At 36.0% G+C, this 23,524-nt stretch overlaps 1 pseudogene; it reads right to left on the bottom strand.

Moving 5' to 3' along the window:
• Positions 1-23,524, bottom strand: part of LOC125275457 — a 59,282-nt pseudogene that overhangs the window by 33,808 nt on the left and 1,950 nt on the right.

Below are 23,524 nucleotides of genomic sequence, written 5' to 3'. Positions count from 1 at the left end.
TTTATCAAAAAAAATATAAGTTAAAACAGGGTAAAATTAATGGCTGTTCTGGACTGCGAGGAGTGGGGACAATAAGGAAGTTAGATACAAAATTGCTGTGATTGTTTATTGGTGTAAGTGTTTAGAATATATTTCAGTGTTGTTGACAGGTCCTTTTAAGAAACGTCAGTTTTGATTGTCCTTCACATCAGCCAAACTGGCTTTTCTGATTCTATGACATCAGCTAAAGTGCACAAAAGAGCTGGATAAGACTTTTAGCTGAAGTGTGTGTGGAGGCCATATGGGGGTTTAAATCTGAAACCAAGATGAAAATGCAGATCAGAACAATGGGATGGAAAGAAACACATGACACTTACAGTAAATGTGATACTATCTGTTTGTTTGTTTGTTTATTTGTATCCCATGACTTTCATCTTCATTACCATGTCTCTCTAAGAACAAAAGTTAACCAGAGTTTAATTTGAATATGGTAGCAGTGGAATTCAGTAATTGTAGGCTGGACCCTTTTTAAGACTTAATTATGTTGACAGTTTCTACAGTTTCTGTCACGTACATCTAGAAATTTTAGCCTACTGTTGCTATCAGTAGTTCAAAGTGTAGACATGTCTACATTTGAATTTAAGGCAGCTGATAAATAAAAATCGCAACACAATATTCCCTTCGGTAACACTTTAGAATAATGGTCATTAGTTAACATTAGTTAACTACATTAGTTAACATGAACTAATAATGAACTGCACTTATAAAGCATTTATTTATCTTTGTTAATGTTAATTTCAACATTTACTAATACATTATTAAAATCTTGTTAACATTAGTTAATGCACCGTGAACTAACATGAACAAACCATGAACAGCTGTATTTTTATTAACTAACGTTAACAAAAATGAACAAATACAGTAACAAATGAACTGCTCATGGTTAGTTCATGTTAGTTAATACATTAACTAATGTTAACTAATGACCATTATTCTGAAGTGTTACCTTTCCTTCTTACATAAAGGTTCTGAAATGAACAATTGCAAAATGCCAAACTGATTAAAAATGTTGGCGGTAACATTAATAAAAAAGGAACATAAGACATGGTTTACATTGCACTGTAAAACTTACAGCCTGGTCCTCACTGATCTAAGAGGCATGTCTGATTCAAATCAAAGATATACAAACGATTGCTAAAGAAATCATGTTGTGACGCATGTCTTCTTTCAACTTCCTCCTCAGTGGAAAATTTACCAGGAGTTTATCTAGGGCACTTAAAGGTTTTCTTCATAACTAAATATTAATTTGATTTAAAATTTATGTATGTATATATATAAAATGGATAGTTCTGATTGGTTGAGCCACATTCAAAGCCATTGTAAATTACTTTACAAACATACACCCCATTACATCAGTATTACTGCACCACTGCATCTATTTCTTGCTGTGTCTGTTTGTTGCTTGGCAACCATTCTGTAAAACAATTCAGTATTACTATTGCAAAGTAATTGTTTCAAAATATCAGATTTTATTGTAAATTTTGACTTAATGGGAGGGCTAAGTGTGGTTGAGTGGTGAAAAGAGATGGACAGGACAGAGAAAGAAGATAAAAAACAAAGGAGACACGCTGAAATTATTGAGAGAGAAACTGAAGAGCTGGAAAAGTCAAAAAATGAAGCCAGGACTATTAAACAGACTACGTGGTCTGTTCGCTGTTTTCAACCTGGTATGCTGAGAAAGTTTACAAACTAGTAAAATTAGTTTGCCAACATAGAATGAGACCAACTATAGGGCACCAGTTTTGACAAGATGAATAGGTTTTGAAAAACATATTTGATCATCTAAAGCAATTCAGGGTAATTGTCAATGTCACGGTCTGGGTCTAATGTGGGTCTAATATCTAATGTCTCAGCTTCTTTTACATTTAAAAATGTCATGACTTTAATTCCCAGGGAATACATGGACTGTTAAAGTGTCTATCAGATTTATAAATATTAATATCTTACCAAATACTGTTGTAGTTTGTGGGCTCACAGATGTGATTAAGGCCGTCAGAGTGTTGCTGTACGTGAAAGAGCCATTTGATATTGCTGTCATCTCTGCCGTGGTCACTGTTACTGTCTGTTCACCTTCCGACCCCTGATTGATGTCATACACAAGATTCATGTATAAAATTTTCATGGATTCAGCATTGTATAGAATAAGGTTTATTTTTTAATGTATGTACATTAAAGGGGAAATTCAGTAAGATTGCATTGTGCCCACTGAGGATGTTGTTTATTTGGATGTCCCGTCTATGTTGTTTTAGAATCAGATTTACTAGGGGTGTAACGATACGCTCAGGTCACGATACGGTACGTATCTCGATACGGAGTTCACGATACGATACGTATCATGATATTTTGAACAAAATGAAACTGAAATTCAAACAAGATTTATTCAAAAAACATGAACAAATTTCAATAATTTTCCTTGTTGTACATACAAGATCACATTTCAAGGTTTAATAAAAACCTTCTGTATTCAAATTAACAGTTGAATAGGGCTGTCTGTCACTGAAAAAAAATGTTAAATTTAACATGAACTTAGAATTATGAATAGGGGCCGTTCACATATCGCGTCTAAAAACGCGTGGAAGGCGTGGCCGCACTGCTTCTCCTTCTTTCCAAAGCGCTTGCGCTCCCGTGGCGTCGGTCGTTGCTATGCAACCATGAACTGAGCTCTCCAAGAGGATCAGGATGTTTCTGCAAAGGATAAATGATTTCTAGCCCTTGCATTAGTTTTACTACGAGATATATTGATGGAGATAAGATGTAAAAACCACCATGAACAGCTATGATCAGCTGTTCGGCTGAGCTTTTTATGTTTTGTTACGGAAAGGCCATAGTTGATCGGTTGATTCTTGTCACACGACCTGCGGTGCGCTTGCGGCATTCTGAAAAGTTGAGAATTGCATGCGCGTCGCGACCGCGTTGATCCCATTATGAGCGCGCCTGCCGCGCGGCTACATTTGAAAAAAAATAACTGACTTGCACGCGGAAAATACGCAATATGTGAACGGCCCCACAGAACTTCTTAAACGTTAAACGAGAAACGTTTAAACCTGCTTGCAAGATTCAATGTGTGCCCGAAACACTTACTGAACTAAAGAGCTGACTGAGACACACCATTTATATGCGGTGACAACCGGCTTCTCTCACTCCCACCTTGCAGAGTAGGTCGCGTCGGCAGCTAAACCAATAAGATTAAACTGCCGTCATATCGTAAAAGTATCGCCATCACTCTACGATGCATATCGTAACATGTTTGCATCGCGAAATATCGTACTACGATAAATCGTTACACCCCTAAGATTTACCAAAGGAAAGATGAAAATTCCATGTACTAAATGCAATTTACATGTGACAATTTCCCATCTTTCAAGTCAGTTCTGAGTTCCAAGTTGTGGACCATGTGGATGTACATTTTTTTAAATGAGATTCCATTTAAAGTGCTAAAACTGTTTAGTGAATTTGCCCCTAGAAGTTTTGTGAATAATACTAATATAAACAACATTAATAATAAGACATTTTTAAATTATATTACAAAATTTATTTAAAAAGTTTTAAAAACCATTTACAATTTAAAATTTCTTTCTTTTCTTTTTTTGTGGAAATCTTCATGGAAAATCAAGCTCTTTACTTACAGCTGGAACTATGCATCTCAGCTGGAAAAGTTCCACCTCTATAATGTTACATGGCTGAGTGCCAATGGTGACTGCAACATCATTACTGAATCCATAGCCTGACACTGTCAGAATCGTCCCTCCTGTGAAGCCATACAGAGGAAGATCATGCTTATAGCTAATTGTAAATAACAGTCATAAGATGTTGGCATAACACTGGTAAGCAGATTTTAAACACACCAAATCTTATTTTGAAAGTAATCTGTCAGTTCAACTTGTCCTTTGAATTGTTCTGCTATTATAATTTACAACATATAAATTATATATATATTCTACACTCTACTGTGTACAGAGAAGTGTAATGCTACATGTACCTGCCACACTTCCTGTTGTGGGGTTTATGGAGGTCACTCCTAACAGGTGTGTGAAGTTAAAGCTGTTGTTATTCTGGTATTGGGCATTTCCCAGTACAGAGAATCTCAGAGAGACTGAATGTACACCTGCACTTGCAGGACCGACCTGGCAGGTTATAGAAGTATCTAAAACACAAATAAGCAATTTGATCAGATATCAAATTAAATGGTATATAAATAATTTTTAAAATATCACTAAAAATGAAAATTCTGTCATGATTTACTCATCTAAACTTTTTTTTTTTAATAAAACGGGTGAATTATGATTTAAATTTCTTTCTGTTTCTCATACAAAGCAATCATATGACTTCTGAACGACTTGGAAGATAGTGCACAAGTCATGTGAACCATTTTTATGATACTTTTCATGGTGCTTTGCATTCTCTTTAAAGCTTGAAAGCCTCAGTATTAATTGCTTGAATAGTACAATTCTTAAAGTGCCCAAATATGCTTTTTTTATTTAAAATATTACCTTTCATGCATTGTGTAATATAGGTGTTTATGAATGTAAAAGGTCTGCAAAGTTTTTTTAAATCAAACTCCATGACAAATAAACTTATGGTCTCCTAAAAGAAAGAAATGATTCTGAACTGCCAAAACAAGTCGTCAGCAATTCCCGTCTCACTTCCTGTTACATACCTATGTAACAGTGTAACAAATTTGCATAATACCAGCGTATGGCCTTCATTGGCCACCCGCCCTCAAACACTGTAGTTGTAGCTGAGACTTGGAGTAATTTGTTTCGTGTTGTCGGCATGTGGAGAAAATGCTGCTTTCACCACTGTCAATCCACTTTGCATGTACTTCAAAAGGAATTGATACAGAAAAACCGACACCATCATTACTGTTTCAATCACTGTGTATCAAGCACTGAGGAAGCCTCCAGAGCTGATATTCAGATATGGTAATAGGCATTTTGTTTCTGACACACGCGGTTAGCGGTAGACCAACCACAACAGACTGGACCATCTGACCAATCAGAGCAGACTGGGCTCATGGAAATGAGGAGTTTAGAGATACCGAATCTCTGAATGAACCATTTTCAGACTTTTGAGAAATGAGGTGATGTGCAATGTATATTATGAGATAATTAAAGTGTTTTTGACCTTGGATGCATGTAAACCTATTGTAGGAGACCTCCAAAACAAAAATTAGAAACCTTTAAAACAGCATAATAGGTACACTTTAATGTCTAATTTTGTGTTCCACAGAAGTCATACGGGTTTGGTACAACATAAAGGTGAGTAAATTATTAACAAATATCTTAATATTTCTTAAAAATGACCAATGATGTGATGTTTTCTATATTCACAAAAAATTGACATGTCATCTGAAAGCAGCTTGTCACCTGATTTTTTGACATTAATGAATTTTGACTTACTTGTAACCTGTAGAACAGAACATTCCACATCTCCAGTCTTTATAGTGACGTTTCCACCATCAAAACCAGATCCAGTTATGGTAAGAACTGTTCCCAGACTGCTGGATCCTGAAAGACAAGTTATATCAGTAATTTAAACCACTAAAAACCATTATGAATGGAGATGACAGCTTTTATGTGAGACTTGTTAATATTCTCTACCTTCTGTAGGCGAGATCCCGGTCACTGTTGGGGTCTTTGATTCACTCCAGGTGAAACCACAGTCTCCTGAGCACCATGATGGGATACCATTGATGAAAACTTCCACCTTAAAGATAAGCATTAAACATCCTAAACCAGTGTTTCTCAACCCAGATATTACACTGGATTTTAACTTCATATTTACATTAAGAGGAGACCCAGCTTAGTACTAAAAAAGAGAATTAAAAAAAAAAAAACATTTACATTAATAGAATATTAAATAAATCTAATACTAATCAATCTTAATGTTTACACTTTTGTCAGTGAACTTGTATTTAATAGATTCTTGAGAACTTCTAAAATAATATATGTATGTTGGACAAACATTATTGCAGTAAAAGCAGCAAGTAAGAAATGCACCTGTGGTTTATTTGCAGGAACACGCAGAAAGTCTCCCATAATCCTCTGTTTGAAGAGGCCTCCTTGCTCGATCTTGTGTGATGTCAATGAAGGGTTCACACCGACCACATTGGAAGCATTGATCTGGTTAACATTATCAAAAAATGTTAATTCAGTTTTTCAAAGTATCTTATGCTCACAAAGGCTGGATTATTTGAACAAAAATACAGTACAATCAGTAATATTGTAAAATATTATTAGTTTTAAATGTTTTATTTTATAAATATTTTATTTTAAATATATATATTTTTTAATACATTTTAAAATTGCATTTATTCATGTGATGGCAAGGCTGAATTTTCAGCAGCCATTACTCCAGTCTTCAGTGTCACATCCTTCAGAAATCATTCTGATATGCTGATTTGGTGGTCAAGAATAATTTCTTATTATCAATTTTAAAAACAGCTTAAGATAATTGTTCCCACTGGATAAAGTCAAGCCGGGCTCTACTTTTACTTCATTATTTTTTCATTTAAAATATTTTTCACTTTGAAATATTTCACACTGCAGAAGTAAAATGGGTTGCAAACACCTTTCCATTTTGGATAAGTTAAGTTATGTATTTTAATTAATAGTACACATTTGAGCAGTTCCCCTACTGACTTGCAAACCCCGTTTGGGGAACCTCAGTTTATTGTGATAGCACTCTGAACTCTCTCTTACCTTTAACAGAGGCTGATTTCCAGGGATGGTGAGCCATTGGATGTTCCAGCTGTAGCCTTTACAGTCTCCATATCTCTGCACCTGCAGCTGGCCGAGCTCTGGGATCCCCTGCAGGGCAAACTGCAGATCCGTAGCACTGATGTCTACCGCCAGGCCTGGGAACACGCAACGCACATACGACAAACACAATCTCCCAAAAGGTTAACTGTTTTTTTATATGTAAAAAGAACTCCAATTCGCTATTCGAATAAATTAAATTTGGGACTGAAACATGATCAACAGTATCCGACATCAAGAATCTGCTATGTACTAGCTATGTACTAACTTATTCAGTTACTTCCAGCAGCTACACAGTAAAGTAACAGATAAACCCAGAGCCAACATGCTTACCTTCAACACGCCGGGCTAAGAACTCGACGTCAAAGGTTCCTGTAAGAGGGGGGCTGGCTTTCTGAGGGCGCATAATGGTGACAGTGGCATTCCCTTGGCTTTGAATCAGTAGGTCACCTGTTCTGTTTGGCATCTTCTGTTGGACAAAAATGAACACAGAAGATTGAGAACACAGAATGCTTACATGGATCACTTAACTACACAATTATGTGCACACAATCTGCAGGACAAATTTAGAGATTCAGCGATAAATTCAAATGACAAATCTTATTGCAAGCAAATATTCTGTTGTCAACCATGACTTGACAATTAAAAGATCAGGAGGATCCAGCACTTCAAGACTCATTGTAGAAAGAGTTCCATTTGAACTTTAACTTACCTTCAGAAAGCCTATTTCAAACAGCGGAACATCAAAGCCACAGTTGTAAGGTGTCGCTGTGATTTCATAGCTGACTTGTGAAGCATTTGCTTGTTTGCTCACAATTATGTTTGAAAAGAAATGTCCAGAACTGGTTAGAGCAGGCGGTCTTCTTCTGTGGATTATAACTGAACACGTGGAGAGAGAAAATAGAACCTTAAATTTAAAAAATAAAAAAAATAATAATACAAAATTATGTTTGAATGATAAAATCATTAAAAATAGCTTTGCCGATATATCCAGTGGCGTACCGGCCACCCCCGCAGCCCCCGCGGTGCGTGGGGGCCCCCACCCTATGATGGGCCCCGTCACAGATTCACCTATTTAGGCTAGACTACTTTATAGCCTTTGCTTTTTTTTTAGAACTGAACTCAATTGACTAAAGATGAAAATAAAGCATCCAACTGAAGCCCAAAAATGCAAGCAGAAGATCATAGAAAATAGTGCTAAATTATCACAAAAGGGGGAAAAATTCATCACTGTTGTTTCCATCGCCATTTGTAAGGTACCCAAGACAACAGCAAGCTTTGATGCGCTGTGTTACTTTTAACGGATGTGTGCCGAGACAAAAAAATATGTTCGGCCTTTGCTGAGACATTATTATTATTATTTATATTATTATATATTGCCCAAACGTATTTACCCCATCGCCAGCTCTGCTAATGGTCAGCTACCGGAATGTCTGAAGTTCTTTTCCAAAAGTAGCCTAGCCAATAAGTCTAGTTATTTCTTTATTCTTTTACTGTAACTACATGAATTTAGTTTAGGCCTACATCATTTGATGCACCGATCGAAATTACTGAAAATTTGCGTCCGAAACAGCATTTTACGCGCTTGTCTAGAAGGGAACCTTATATAGCCTAGTCTATATGCAAATTTGTGTCTAACTTAGAATTTAGACCAGCTAAAATATATTGTTCGACCAAAAATATCTTATCAATTAATTAAGTAATCAAGACATGTAATAAAGTAATAAAGAAATTTAATAAAAACAGAAAGACGTCTATTGCTTCAGCCTTATTTAAAGGCCGCGGAAACATGGGTTCGTTTGTTACGCACTTCAATCCATTCCACAACCGACGTTCTTGGTTTTCTTCCTATTTATTAAATATAGGCAATTGGTTGATGAAACATTGATTGAAATTAAGATACAAATTCTACAAAACGAAATTCACTGTAAAGAAAGACTTACTATAAAACAAAACTTAATGAAGTGGTCAAACTCATGTCTGACCCGCTGCATGTCTCCCGACATTGCGCATCCGTCATGCTATTCACTTTTCATAATCAACATAGGTGACATTTAAAAAAATAATAATATTAGGCTATAGCCCAATATTTAAATATAAATATGAAACTAAATTGGCTACATTTTTATCCCTCTGGCCGACGAATGCGCCGGCGAGTTCTAATGGATTTTTTCCTCATGACAGCTGAAATAACTTAAAACAGGCCTTCTGTCATTTTCGGCGATAGCCTACAGATCAGTGCAAGACTACAAATGGTCTACTTTTTTAAAATTTTATTTCATATTTACGCTTACAATAACAACACCTTGTAGGCTACCTTTGTAAAATAGAATAAATAAAAAACAGAGTGCGCTTTCAGCTGTCTCTCTGCGAGAATCTTTCTGAAACGTCTCAAAAATTAATTTAAACTCGGCGAATAACTGTACCTAAAAGAAAGAAATATCTCCATTTGATAAGAAATGTGTAGGTCTGTGTTAAATAAGAGGCGATCTATCCGCTGGAATGTGTTGTTTCTGAAATCATGGCCAGTGCTCGTTGTGGCTGTTATTCGTTCTCTTGGCGCTCCTTTGGTTTTAATGAGTAAATTAGCCTAAATATTTATTCCTGCCAGTATTTTAGTCTGCGATATCAAAATCACTAAACATTATATAGGCCTATCATATAGGCTAGACTATAATATTATTCGATAATAAGATCAAATGAATCAATGCAATGATAATTCACCACATGATTCACTGTTAAATCCGTTTTTGTAAACTGTGGGGCAGATGGACTCAGGTGCACAACAAATTTTAACACATGACATCACTGCTTGTGGGAGGGGCCCCATCTCATTCTTTGTGGGGGGCCTCACAGACTTGCCTTACGCCACTGGATATATCACCTAATTCTCATATAAATTATCCAGAATATTTACATCCATGCCACTGTTCAAAATTTTTAAATCTATCATTCAAAATTAAATTCTTAACTTATTCCTATTCACCATTAGAATCCAAAGCAGTTGTTGCACGTCCAAGGTGAACAGCATCAATGAAGTAAGAGTTAGCGGCCACTCCATACACACTGAACTGAAGAAGTTTGTAGTTGGAGCCAATGTAGTTTGTCTGTATGGAGCTCAGGAGATCCACACATTTGTAGTTCCACCTGAGAATGATAACATCAATGTTATAATCACAACAAAAATGACCTTGTTATTGGTCTCAGTTTGATCTCACATTGGTAATAGATATAAATCTTCAAAAGGAAAGACAAAATTGCTTTATGTTCAGTAGATTAAACTTACTCATCAGTTGAGTCAAACTGCACAGAGATGCGAATGTTCTCCTCCCAGAAAGTATTTGCAGTTGTGTAACTGAACAATATTCCCAGCTCATTCACCAGATGCCCTTTATAGGCCAAACAGAGCTACAAAAAAGTAAATATACTATATAAAATATATTTTTTATCTTTGAAAAGTTCATTTCTATACTGAGAAACATCCATTAGTAAGGATGAGATACATAAGTGTTTAGTGGAGCTTACAGTGTTGTATGTTTGTAGAAGTATTGGGCTGTAGATCGCTCCAGATGCTGTATTGTCATTGGCATTGAAGAGAATCTCTGGATTCTTCAGAGACCAACGGCCACAGAAAGCCTCAGAATCAGTGACCCGAACCCCTCTGCGGCTTAGATCACCTGAAAACTGTTTTGACAAGGAGAAAGCTCTACAAGCTGGACAAAAAGGTGATGTTTTCAACAAAATAACTGACGTCTATAATGCTAGAACTAATGTCACACATGATTTGCAAGGCTAACTTGACTTGATTTGAAATAGGGATGTCCTCTGCATGTAGAATACACTTGATCATCTGATTTTGCAGCCTTGCTTACCCCTGTGGTGCTGGTCTCATAATCTCTGAAAAATTTCACATTAGTGTTCTCCATGGTCGGAATCTCTGCTGGACATTTAGCGGTGACCATCATATCTAGTGCTGAACGCACCTTTAATAAACAACAAAAAACAGAGGTGTAACCCATCATGTATAAAAGGAATATTTCAATAAAATGTTTGTACACAGTACTGTAATGGCTATCATTTTATTGTATAGTAAATATTAAGACATCTAAAACAAACAAAAACCTCAGTTTCAGAAGCATTGAAAGGCAGAGGGAGGGACGGAACTCCACCCCACAGCAGTGTGAACGTCTTCATGCTGGCCTGGCCTTTCACGTCCTCAGTAACTGTGATGTTTGTATCTGAGCCCATGATCAAGTAGTCAAGATCCTCAAAGTCACCTGAGATAATTCCAAGATTTAAAAAAAAAAAATTAAAACATATTGCTAAATCTTAAATGTACTGGCATACTTTATAAGCAACATAAAAGGTTATATAAAACACCCTAATAACTGATAACAAAAATAAAAATCAACATTATAATTAAAATATATATGAAAAATATGTAATCTAATGTGGTATGCTATACAAAGAATTCTGAGAACATCCCTTTTACCGTTTTGTTTAATTATATATACTAGTATTTTTTTTACTAACAAAAACATTATTTTACTGTAAATAAACACATTAAAAAAACGATAGAAATCACAATTTTATCATAAATTATATCATAATTTATACTTTTTACTAAAACACATACAGTATTTTTCATGTACTTTACTGTACTGTTAAATCTCATTTTTAAAAATATAGAGCTAGGTGACTATAAAGAGTGACTCATTGTTATCTAATTAACCAGTAAAACATTAGGTATTAACATTTTTGATTTTAGTTTTTTTTTTTTTTACTGACATTTAATGTAGATGGGTAAGTGGTCAATCACAGTAAATTTTGATAAAGTACATATCTCATTTTGGTGTTTTTCAGAGCAAAAATCAGATGACAGAAATCAGTCAAATAATATTGACTTTAAAAAGATGATTTTTAAGGTCACCTCTGTTGGAGTTGAATGTCACATTGTACAGTGCCTCATTGTCCAGTTCTTGCTTTGTGACTGTAACGCTGTCTGGTTTTATCGTCCACAAATCATTCAGAGCGTTCTGCAACTCCATCGCTGATGCACTAACTGGGATCGGCCCTACAACATGCAAAAAAATGCAATGCAAAAATTAGGAGCACATGAAAACTGGATATCTTAGCTTCATCAAACACTCATTCATAGTTCTGTGTGAACTAATGCACCTGTTATAAGATCTCCATACGCCAGGAAGTAGTATGTGTTTTCACAATTGCTCGAAACATAACAATTACTGCTGATTCTCAGAGTCTGCACCTCATTGATGGGGGTTATTGGTGTCCATCCCACGAAACGAACCACCTAAATCAACAAAGAATCTAAATAAAAAAATGCTCATAGTAGCACATAGAGAAGGTCATATCTAAGACTTATTGAGTTCCTGCAGATGAAAATTCATTCCTAAAGCTTTCTTATTCCTTCCTTCTTACTTTCTCTTAAGTGAGCTCACTTACCTGTTTTTCAGGAAGTATATCATAGTTTGCGTTAATCTGCTGTCTCTCATTAACAGCTTCTATTGTCTGCTGGGCCGTGAAAGGGCTGATCTCTTTGAAAAAGGCCACATCCACTGATGCTGCTCCTGCATACTTTTGCACTAGAATCTCAGTGTAGTATCTGTAACACATTGATGTTTTGTGTGTAGAAATTTATTTTATATCCAAGATTTGGGTATATTGGAGAAAACAATAATAATGACAAAATTGAGAACATACATTTATAACTTTTGATCATTGTGTATAATTTGGAAAACTTTACTTACGGTTTTCCCTTCTCTAAGCGCATCACCTCTGACCTTTGGGTGTTAAAGCTGAAATAACTGTATGTATAGTAAGGCTGTGATGCAATCTTAACCTGAAATAACAACAACAAAAAGAAGTTTAAATTAAAAGATTAAAATGGTACACTGCATTTTACACAGATATTGCATAAATTAAAATATGCTTGTAAGCCTGCATGCATTTTTATTGCCTTTTTTTAAAATCAGTTGGACATTGTGTTACCATGGAAACGTTACTTTAAAACCTCTTAGCAGTTGTGATATCAGCTTCAAATTTGGAACACAGCTTGGTTAGAGTTATGGCTTTGATTTTTCTAGCAATTTTAGTGTCCGATTTATTTTGTAAAATATATATTTTGTATAAAATAAAAGAAACATATTTAGCTCAGTACATTTTCTTTACAGTAAAATTAAACTTCCTTACTCTTTTTAAAAATTGACCCATCTTAGGTCTGTATTACAAAGCATTCATGAATTAGATTCATTCAGTTCAGATCTATGCTCTAAAACGGCAGTTAAAAGGATAATTGCTTACATTGATGACTACTGAAATTATGAAATTATGATTTTATTGTCATTCAGGTACCTTATCCTGGGGAAGACCTGCGTTGCTGAAATATAGCTGGCATCGGTAATTTGCTTTGATTAGAAAATAGTAGTTGTCGGTCTCCGTTGGAACAAAGAAACCACTCAATCGTGCCACAAAGTTATCATTTTCATTAGGCCACACATAAGACAGCGAATCCACCCACTGGACAGAATATCCAGGCCTGCTAGAATTATACTTCAGGACGTCCTCTAGAAGGTTCGGAGAAGATTTGCTCCACTTCTCCATTTTAAAGCCTCTGCCACCTACAAACATGATCATTTAACATCATTCAATACAATCAAGACAGTACTGTTTATAGGAATGTTCATTTTACATTTGTAATTAATTTCATAATTAGTAGGGGATATCTTGTCAAGTTTTACTGTATGTAAAATCAACAGATGATGAAGAGACAAAGAAGATTTCCAAAAATAACGGTATTTTAATAAAACAAATTCAGTCCACAGGGTAGCGTCACAGCGTGTTCTACTTCAAACACTAACACAATCAATAATCGACAATCAAGGCAGAGAAACAAGAAACTTAAATATACGCAGATAATGAGCTTAAAGACTAACAGGAGGGATGAACAAATGGATATCCATAGCAACTAATGGTAGTGGGAAACATGAACAAAGACAACAGGAAATAATGAGAAACAAACTAAAAGTCCATGATAATGAATCCAAACGAACAAATGACCGAATATTCCTGATAGACCTGAGCTTGCTGTCAAAATTTTTACCTCAATGAATATTTCTTAGGGTAGGTTTCAAAGTCAAAGTCTAACTGACTGGGAAAAAAAGAGACTGTCCTCCAAAAAAAACCAAACCAAGTTTTTCAAGCACCATATTACGACCTATATTTATGTTTTAAAGTCATGCGCCCTCTAGCTGACGTAAAAATAATGACAGTGTTGTGTTACGTCTGTCGTCATGACATCATGTATGACTGTCATTACCAATCAAAATGCGTGTTCATTTAAATGTAATGTGTGGACTTTTTACAGCATTTGTCCATTTAGCAAAACTCTTTTTTTTTTATTAACGACTACACTCACCCCACTCCACCCTAAACCTACCCTCAGTGATTTATGCATATACACTTTATGAGCATGTGCGTTCCCTGGGATCAAACCCATGATTGCATATTGTCACATATTGCAATCTGCCAATTGAGCTACGCAAAACCTGAAATATGACGCAAATAAAAGGGAACAATGCATTAAAATGAAAGTGTCCTGTTGTCGATAGGGGCGCAACTTTAGCAAATGCTCCTATGGGTCATATGTCATGGATTCAAATGAAAGTGTCCTGTTGTTGATAGGGGCACAACTTTAGTAAACACTCCTAGGGGTTGTATTTCAGGGAAGTGACAAACGACATATAGGCGTATTGGTTGGAGAACATTTTGGAAAAAAAATAATCTGTACTACACATTAAATTCAATTCAATTCATATTTTTTTCCCCTGGTCAATAATTACATATTTCAGAAAATGAATCACATCTATTAATTTAGTTTACATTAGAGATTCCCAATTCCAGTCCTTGTGCCTCCCTGCTTTGCACAGTTTGTGGGCAAATTCCAACCGGAAGTGAGCATCCCTATGCCCTACTCACCCCGAAGGGCAGAGCCCTTGAAGGCCAGAGCCCTTTTGTCATAATGAAGCCATTTGGAACGCACTTGGCAAAGGAAGGAATGAAAGACCATATAATTTCCTCATTAGCTTCACATGGAATGTTACCACGACAACGCTAGGCAGCAACATCAGCGATATATGTTGATATGGTGTTAATATGATACAAATAAATGTACATACGTTTTTTAAAATATGTTTTATACGTGTGTGTGTATGTGTTCCCAGTCTGCTTTTAACTTTATAAGTTAAGCATTAAACACATAAAGCATTAAACACATTTCTTAACTATGAAACTTCTTAAAACTTAATATTAAATGTATGACGGAAATGTGTGAATTACTCTGTTTATGCATTAACTCCAACTCTGTCGCCATATATACAAATTTCTGTCATGAAACTCTAGATGGCGCAGGCTAATAGGTCCTTTAACTCAACCTGCTCATAATCACATCGTTATCTATAGGGCACAGCTGATTGGTTTCTGCTGTATCAGTAGCCAATGAGCTTGCGTGCTCAACCTTCAAAATACTTTGATAGCATTGCCTTAGCAGTGCAGCACGCTTCAGAAACCCTCCACCTTCCCCAGCTCCACCTGTATAGATCTGCTACAGGTAATTCATGTACGATATATTGTACAGCAACAGCATCCTTACTTGCTCACAGCAGTGTGTCGTGTATGTATTGGCAGTAGCAAGTCCTGTACTTGCTCTGCAGCAACAGCAATAACCTACAGCAGCAGCTGCATAGATCTATTCCACCAAGACCAAACATACAGCATTGTCATACCCATTACCATGCCAAATACTGTCATGACAGTACTAAATTTAAAATGAATCACAAGGACTTGTCACCCTGGGTCGCATGACCATAAATGATTAAATTACTTCCTTGAAATGACCATTGCATGTTTTCTACGCTAACGGACTTGTGGAAGGGCTCTTCGTGAAGGGATTCACAGTCTGTCAGTTAAGTGACAAAAGAGAATCATGGTCTTGGTTGAAATAACGACAGTAACAAAGTCAGATGTTCTTGTGTGTGGAGTGCAGAATTAGTGTCAACAATGTCTATGGAAAAGACTGTCACAGAAATATTATGTCACCATAAGAGATCTGATTTCAGATAAGGTTCTCACCAGGAAACACTGTCATATTGTTTTTTTCATAACCAGGAGTTGTGCAGACAATCCTCTCATTTGATACGCTCTGAATCTGACACTCACGACCTAAGGAAAAAAATGTATAATACAAAATACATTCGAAAAATATATGTTAATTATTTTATGAATAATTTTTATAACATTTTAATAATTAGAATTAGTCACAATAATTAATTTCATTTTATATTATATTTTAATGTGTATCACATACGGTAGCAAATATATATAAATATTGATATATTTATTTACTTATTTTTTTATATAGATTTTCAGAGGGTTACCTCCTACTAAGACCATGGCCGGCTGGTCAGTCTCATCAAAGTAGTGTCCCTTAATGGTCAGTAATGTGCCGCCCAATATGCTGCCCTCAGAGGGAGAAACTCCTGTCACCTCTAAAAGAGACCAAGCCACATTTTTCAAAAATATCTGATTTTGTGCAGGCAATTCCATGTTTTATTATTTAAGAAGAATAAATATTATTCACACCTGCGTATGTCTGGAACATGGCAAGCTTGTTCAGCGCTGAGATGCTGAAAACTCCAAAGTCTGGCAAGCTCCTGAAAAAAAAAGAAAATGTGTTTTGCTACTTTTCTGTCAACAACATGCAGAGACTGTAAAGTTGTAAGGTTTATTAAAGTAAAATCAAATCTCGTCTGACCTCCCAAATTGACTGTCGAGAATGTAACTGAGGTTGTGATGACCTGAAAACCAAGGCAATGACAATTATTATGATATAAATCTATAGTTAATGAATAATTCTTGAACGTTTTTAAAAATGACGTGTTCTCACCAACATATGTTCCCGTCATTTTACAGCTCATATACCCCCCATTGGCTGCTCTCATAATCCAAAAAGAGGCCATACCTGAAAAAATTAATGCATATTTATGGAGAGTGCATTCACATTTAAAGGTGCAATATGTAACAACTGTGCAGTAAAATATTCAAAAACCACTAGGCCAGTGTTATATATTTAGTTCACTTGAGTACTTACAATATCCCAAATGTTTCCAACTATTTGTAAATCGTAAGAAAATTGCAATTTTAACCAAGGCTCCGGGACGTGTGAGGAGTCGTCTGTCAATTGCGTCATACCCGCGTTAACCCTCAGTTTCCGGTTTTATTTTGTACAAACCATGGAAACACTAAAGACGTTTTAATATATTACATGTTTTAATAGACAAGGGAACAACTGTTTTGATATATATATAGACAGAAAATTATTATTGTTATATAGCTCAACACATTTAGTCTTATCGTTTAATAGTCTTATTGATTTTTTGCGAGTACCATGCTTTTACCATGCCTCAGAGAAAACACTATTTTGTGAAGCCGGCGACTGTGTCATAATAAAAGTTCCGCTGCTTGCGGCGTGTTGCATTCATCTCTCGTTAACAATCGCACGAGCGGCCTCATTCAGCTCCCACAACACTCGTTCCTGCTCTGCTTCATACTACAGCAACGTTAATAATTGCATCCATGAACATGATTTCTTCCCGAGTCCTATCCCGGTTATTTTCCACTGGCTGTGAGGTGAAGACCACATGTCCCAAAATTCCGTACTCAAACTTGCCGTCATCAAGCTATGCCTTTGTTATGAATAGGCCTCTAGCGACCTCTAGCAGACAGAAAATCTTACATATTGCACCTTTAATGTTTACATTTGTTTGTAACTTAACTGAGATATACTTACTTTTCATCTGAATTGGGTTTTAGAAGTACACAAGGCATGCCTCCCATGTACGCTCTGTTCAAAGAAAAAACATAAAAAAATAGTTTCAGGCACACTTTATGTCCATTCACAGAGTATATTTAACATTCATACAGTTATATTAGTGACATTTTGTACTTCCAGACCTTAAAAATCTCACATCCCAGCCATTGGAGCTTCTGTCCGTGTTGCTTCCGTACACATCAGTATAGATTCTTCCCCGCAGTGTCACCACAGTCCCTAAAGTTTCATTATTTATTTATTAATTTATTTTTTAGTGAAAGATATCATTTTTATAAACCAAAGCAGCAGAGTAATGACTAAAAAACTAACAAAACTTACCTGGGGGACCTGAGAGTGGACTGATACTTTGAATGGTGGGTGTATAGTATGTTCGGCTCTGTGAAAGCAGTGCATGTTTTTATAAATATATTGTAATATTTTGAGAAGATAGGAGTATATATATATATATATATATATATATATATATATATATATATATATATATATATATATATATATATTAGTAAGCATCACAATGAAGTCCATCTCACTTACATAGAACATGCACCAGTAATACCACTGATTTCCATAACAAATGTTGCTGGAAGGAATTGGCACACCATCCACGCTGACCCGCACCTCATAGTCATCTTCTGGCAGAGCTCTGAATATGATGCAATATAAAGCTTCCTTTGAAAAACATAAGCCTTCAACATTATATGCGGTACAGCTATTTCAAAGAATTAAAATATATCTTCTTCCTTTACGCAAAAATATGAGACTAAAGTTGGCTATAAATAAACATGTTATACAATCAAATGCAAAAGGTATTTTAAAATGCAACAGATTTTTTTTTATAACACATAAAATAATAGACTAATTTTGAATAACATTAAAGGAAAGTTTATGCAAAAATTTAAACATTCATTTCAAATTGGGAACTGCAGGACAGGGGAACATTTTCAGGGAATAAAGTATATTAATTTTGGTCTGTTTCTTGTACATAGCTTGTATGAATTCTATAGAGTTGGAATATAGCACGCAAGGCATATGGACTGGTCTTATAGTAATTTATTGATTGGATATTCCTCAAAAAAAAAAAAAAAAAAAAAAAAAAAAAATCTTCCACAGAAGAAAACAATTTGCATACATGCAGGTTTGGAACAACATGAGGTGAAAATTGCTCCTAGGACAAGTAAATGTTTCCTGTAAACACTGACTGACTGACGGGCTGATTTAATTTTAATTTTTTAATGTTGCAGAATTTTGCAGCCACTGGAAGAAAGTCAGGAGATATATATAGTGTTTGTTTGTTTTTTCCAATGATTTTATTCGCTTCTCCTCAGTTTTAAGAATTAGACAAAATGTATCCCTTCTTTCAAATATAGTCCCGATCCCTTTCCTGTATGACAGTGATTCCCAAACTGGGGTACGCGTATACCCCTGGGGGTACGTGAGGTGACAAAAGGGGGTACGCGAACAAAATGCTGTTTTCATTTCAGTTTTCATTTGTAGTTCATTTAATTCTACCTTAAAATAATATTAAAATCGAGCATGTATTTCTAACTGCCAAAATGTCGTAAATTCAGCACTTTTAATCAAATTACCTTATCATTTGCAGTCAAAAATGACTGTATCCACAGAAGCAGCATATATGATAGATTGCGTGCAGTCTGCTGATTTAAATCGCATTAAATTACTGTCGTTCTCGACAATGCACCTTTGTAACGGTAGGGATTAAGCACTTACGTTACTGGCATGAAGAACAAATACAGACACAGATAATGGATTAATTTCGATTTAAGACTCAAACTTTCTCCGATACAAAAACATACCTTGTGTGAGTTCTTGTATTTAAAGGTGCTCTAAGCAATGTCACGCGTTTTTAGGCCAAAACATTTTTTGTCACATACAGCAAACATCAACTCACTATCCGCTCACACTAAAAAACGCGGTCTCTGTAGTCGCCACAAGCTCCAAAAACGGCAACAAAAACAAACTGGTGCAGCCTGGACCACAAAACACAATAAACATGCTCCAGCCAATAACCGACAAGAATGATTTTAAATGCGCGTTCATGACTGTTTCAGGAAGCACGGATGGGAGGGGAGGAGGAGGCGGAGGTAGGGTCTAGCTAGCCTCTGTTTTGTTTGACAACACTAAGAACGTCAACAGGAAGTTACTCCACCCAGGATCGCTTAGAGAACCTTTAATGATGATAACAAGCAAGAACGCACTTGTTCCCAAATATCCACATGACTGCAATCGTGACATTATTATACAACATGTCAAAAAACAAAACATACATTTTAAACACAGTACTGTCAGTATTTATTTTGCAATGAAATAATAGTTCTGACGAAAACCACAGCAGAACTACAACAATGAATCGTGAGAGTCAATGATTCAATGATTCATTCACAGCCACTTGCTTCGTTAATGAAGTAATGACTCGATGACTCACTCATAAAAACTTGCAGTGACTTGCTGCCACCTACTGGCGGTTTTAGTTTAATATTTAAAGGTTCTACACCGCAGTAAAGATAGTTTGCGGTTTGATATTCAGATTTCTTTTGGCTATAAATACGCAGTGCGCTGTCATAGACATGCAAATAATACCGAATATCGTTCTCCATGATTTGTGAATTAAGGTGACGCTGTCCTTTGGGCCGAAATCAGGTTTTTTTTTCGTAGCGACTCTTAATTTTATAATGGCTATAGCTCCAAATGTTGGACACTTAGAGGAATGAAACTGGTGTCATCTTCACCAGCTTGATCTGTGAATTTTTTCACAGCAAAGCTCTTGTCCGTAAATCCCTTGGTAAGCCCGCCAGTAAGGAATGTGAAAGAAAGGCGTTCTTCATGTTTAACATCTATTACCAATGAACACGCAGACTGCTGGAATAAAATAACATTGTTTTAGGTAGAGCTCGATTTGTGAAAACTTTCACAATAGCATTTTATCTCGTGGCCGTGTTTCTCTTTGCTCTGCCCCCCTGTTTTTTGTATAATATGATATATATATATATATATATATATATATATATATATATATATATATATATATATATATATAAATGACCTTGTACAGATAATGTACATCACTTTTCTGATCTGTGAAAACTTTCACAGTTCAGTACGGGTCAGCTGACCATTCCCTGGGTCACTAACATCACTTTTCTGATCTGTGAAAACTTTCACAGTTGAGTTTTGGTCAGCTGACCCTTCCCTGGGTCACTAACATCACTTTTCTGATCTGTGAAAACTTTCACAGTTCAGTACGGGTCAGCTGACCATTCCCTGGGTCACTAACATCACTTTTCTGATCTGTGAAAACTTTCACAGTTGAGTTTTGGTCAGCTGACCCTTCCCTGGGTCACTAACATCACTTTTCTGATCTGTGAAAACTTTCACAATTCAGTAAGGGTCAGCTGACCCTTCCCTGGGTCACTAACATCACTTTTCTGATCTGTGAAAACTTTCACAGTTCAGTACGGGTCAGCTGACCATTCCCTGGGTCACTAACATCACTATTCTGATCTGTGAAAACTTTCACAATTCAGTAAGGGTCAGCTGACCCTTCCCTGGGTCAGTAACATCACTTTTCTGATCTGTGAAAATTTTCACAGTTCAGTTCGGGTCAGCTGACCCTTCCCTGGGTCACTAACATCGCTTTTCAGATCTGTGAAAACTTTCACAGTTCAGTACGGGTCAGCTGACCCTTCCCTGCGTCACTAGCATCGCTATTCTGATCTGTGAAAACTTTCACAGTTCAGTACGGGTCAGCTGACCCTTCCCTGGGTCACTAACATCACTTTTCTGATCTGTGAAAACTTTCACAGTTGAGCTTTGGTCAGCTGACCCGTACTGAACCGTGAAAGTTTTCACAAATCGAGCTCTACCTAAAACAATGTTATTTTATTCCAGCAGTCTGCGTGTTCATTCAGGCCCGGCTCCAGATATGAGATGAAAGGTGGGCCAAATGATATTCCAGGTGGGCCGGTCGGATTGGTGGGGGGCTTTAATGCTTTAATCTCACATGTCTATTGATATAGATAAGGAAATTGTTAGGGTTGTTTGTTATTGTTATTGTTATAAACTATTATACTATTTTGAAAAATCACATTACAAAATATAATGTGAGATAACACAAATAATATTTGCAACATTTATTATTTTAATTTTTTGCACGAGCTGTTTATACTGTACGAAATTAGAACTTTTGTCCAATACCTCCTCTAGGGGGGTCCGGGGGCATGCACCCCCGTAAGAAAATTTTGTACATTTTAAGGTTAAATGCATCAGTCTGGTGCACTTTGGAAGCTCAAAATTAAGAGCTTCAACCCATGTACAGTGTGCAAATTGACCAAAGAAACAACATTGACTTGTACCTGGACATTAAAGAGGGTTCAAACATATTTTAGTTGTGATATAAAGTCTACATCGTTTTAGGTGTTTTAGGATGCCAAACAATTATAACAATAAAATAATAATATAATAATGTTTTAGGCCTATATAATTATACATATGACAGTAATATCCATATAGGCTATTGTAACAAATGCAATCTAATATATATATATATATATATATATATATATATATATATATATATATATATATATATATATATATATATATATATATATATATATATATATTGGTTAGGCTACTTTACACAACGTATAGAAAAATTAAAATACTAGTTTGTAGCCAATTTCTAATCCTTGAGCTTTAATTTTGATCACCAAATCGCCAGCTGATCGTGTGAGCAAAGTGCGCGCTTCTCTTTAAAACACGCAGCACAAACAGACTAAATATATACTTAATCACTGTATATATTTTGGTGCTTTATTAAGGCACAAAGCCATTACGGTTTCGATTTTAGTTCATTGGCAAAATACAATGTAGAGACCATTTATGTTTTAAATTTTCGGTTCATTAGGAAACGGTGGCGGCGCACAGGGTCATTAATGGGAAACACTGAATGAATGAATGAATGAATGAATGAATGCTAAAGTTGTCATATCAGTTGTTATCATAACAAAAACGCTTCAACCGGACCGAACGAGAGTCTCGAGGCCTGCCGCTGCGCTGAGTGAGTGACAGGAGGCTGCGATGTGCGTGAACTCGCTGTCATATGGATACTGTAGAGAAGCGGTATTGAACGGTTTAACATATTTTAGAGACATGTTTAGAAAAAATATATATTTTAGCAGCACTACTAAGGGGGAGGTTGCAGCTTTGGTCTGGAGCTGAATTGAATATCACACTAATTTTGTGATTGGCTGTTATGTGGTGTGGGGCCAGGGTGGGCCAAGCCTCTGATTGGGTGGGCCAGGCCCCCCCGTGGAGCCGGGCCTGTGTTCATTGGTAATAGACGTTAAACATGAAGAACGCCTTTCTTTCACATTCCTTACTGGCGGACTTACCAAGGGATTTACGGACAAGAGCTTTGCTGTGAAAAAATTCACAGATCAAGCTGGTGAAGATGACACCAGTTTCATTCCTCTAAGTGTCCAACATTTGGAGCTATAGCCATTATAAAATTAAGAGTCGCTACGAAAAAAAAACCTGATTTCGGCCCAAAGGACAGCGTCACCTTAATTCACAAATCATGGAGAACGATATTCGGTATTATTTGCATGTCTATGACAGCGCACTGCGTATTTATAGCCAAAAGAAATCTGAATATCAAACCGCAAACTATCGATCATTGCATATTTCTCTATTGAACATTTTTTATTTAAAACAGTATTTATTTTATAAAGTTATTCAGAAAGGTAAAAAAAAATGCACTGGAAAATCAATTTAGGAGGTAAATGGTAAAGGTGTGACT

This window comes from Megalobrama amblycephala, linkage group LG9 (assembly GCF_018812025.1).
Source record: "Megalobrama amblycephala isolate DHTTF-2021 linkage group LG9, ASM1881202v1, whole genome shotgun sequence".
NCBI classification, from domain to species: Eukaryota; Metazoa; Chordata; class Actinopteri; order Cypriniformes; family Xenocyprididae; genus Megalobrama; species Megalobrama amblycephala.
This window is presented reverse-complemented; position numbering and strand designations above follow the sequence as displayed.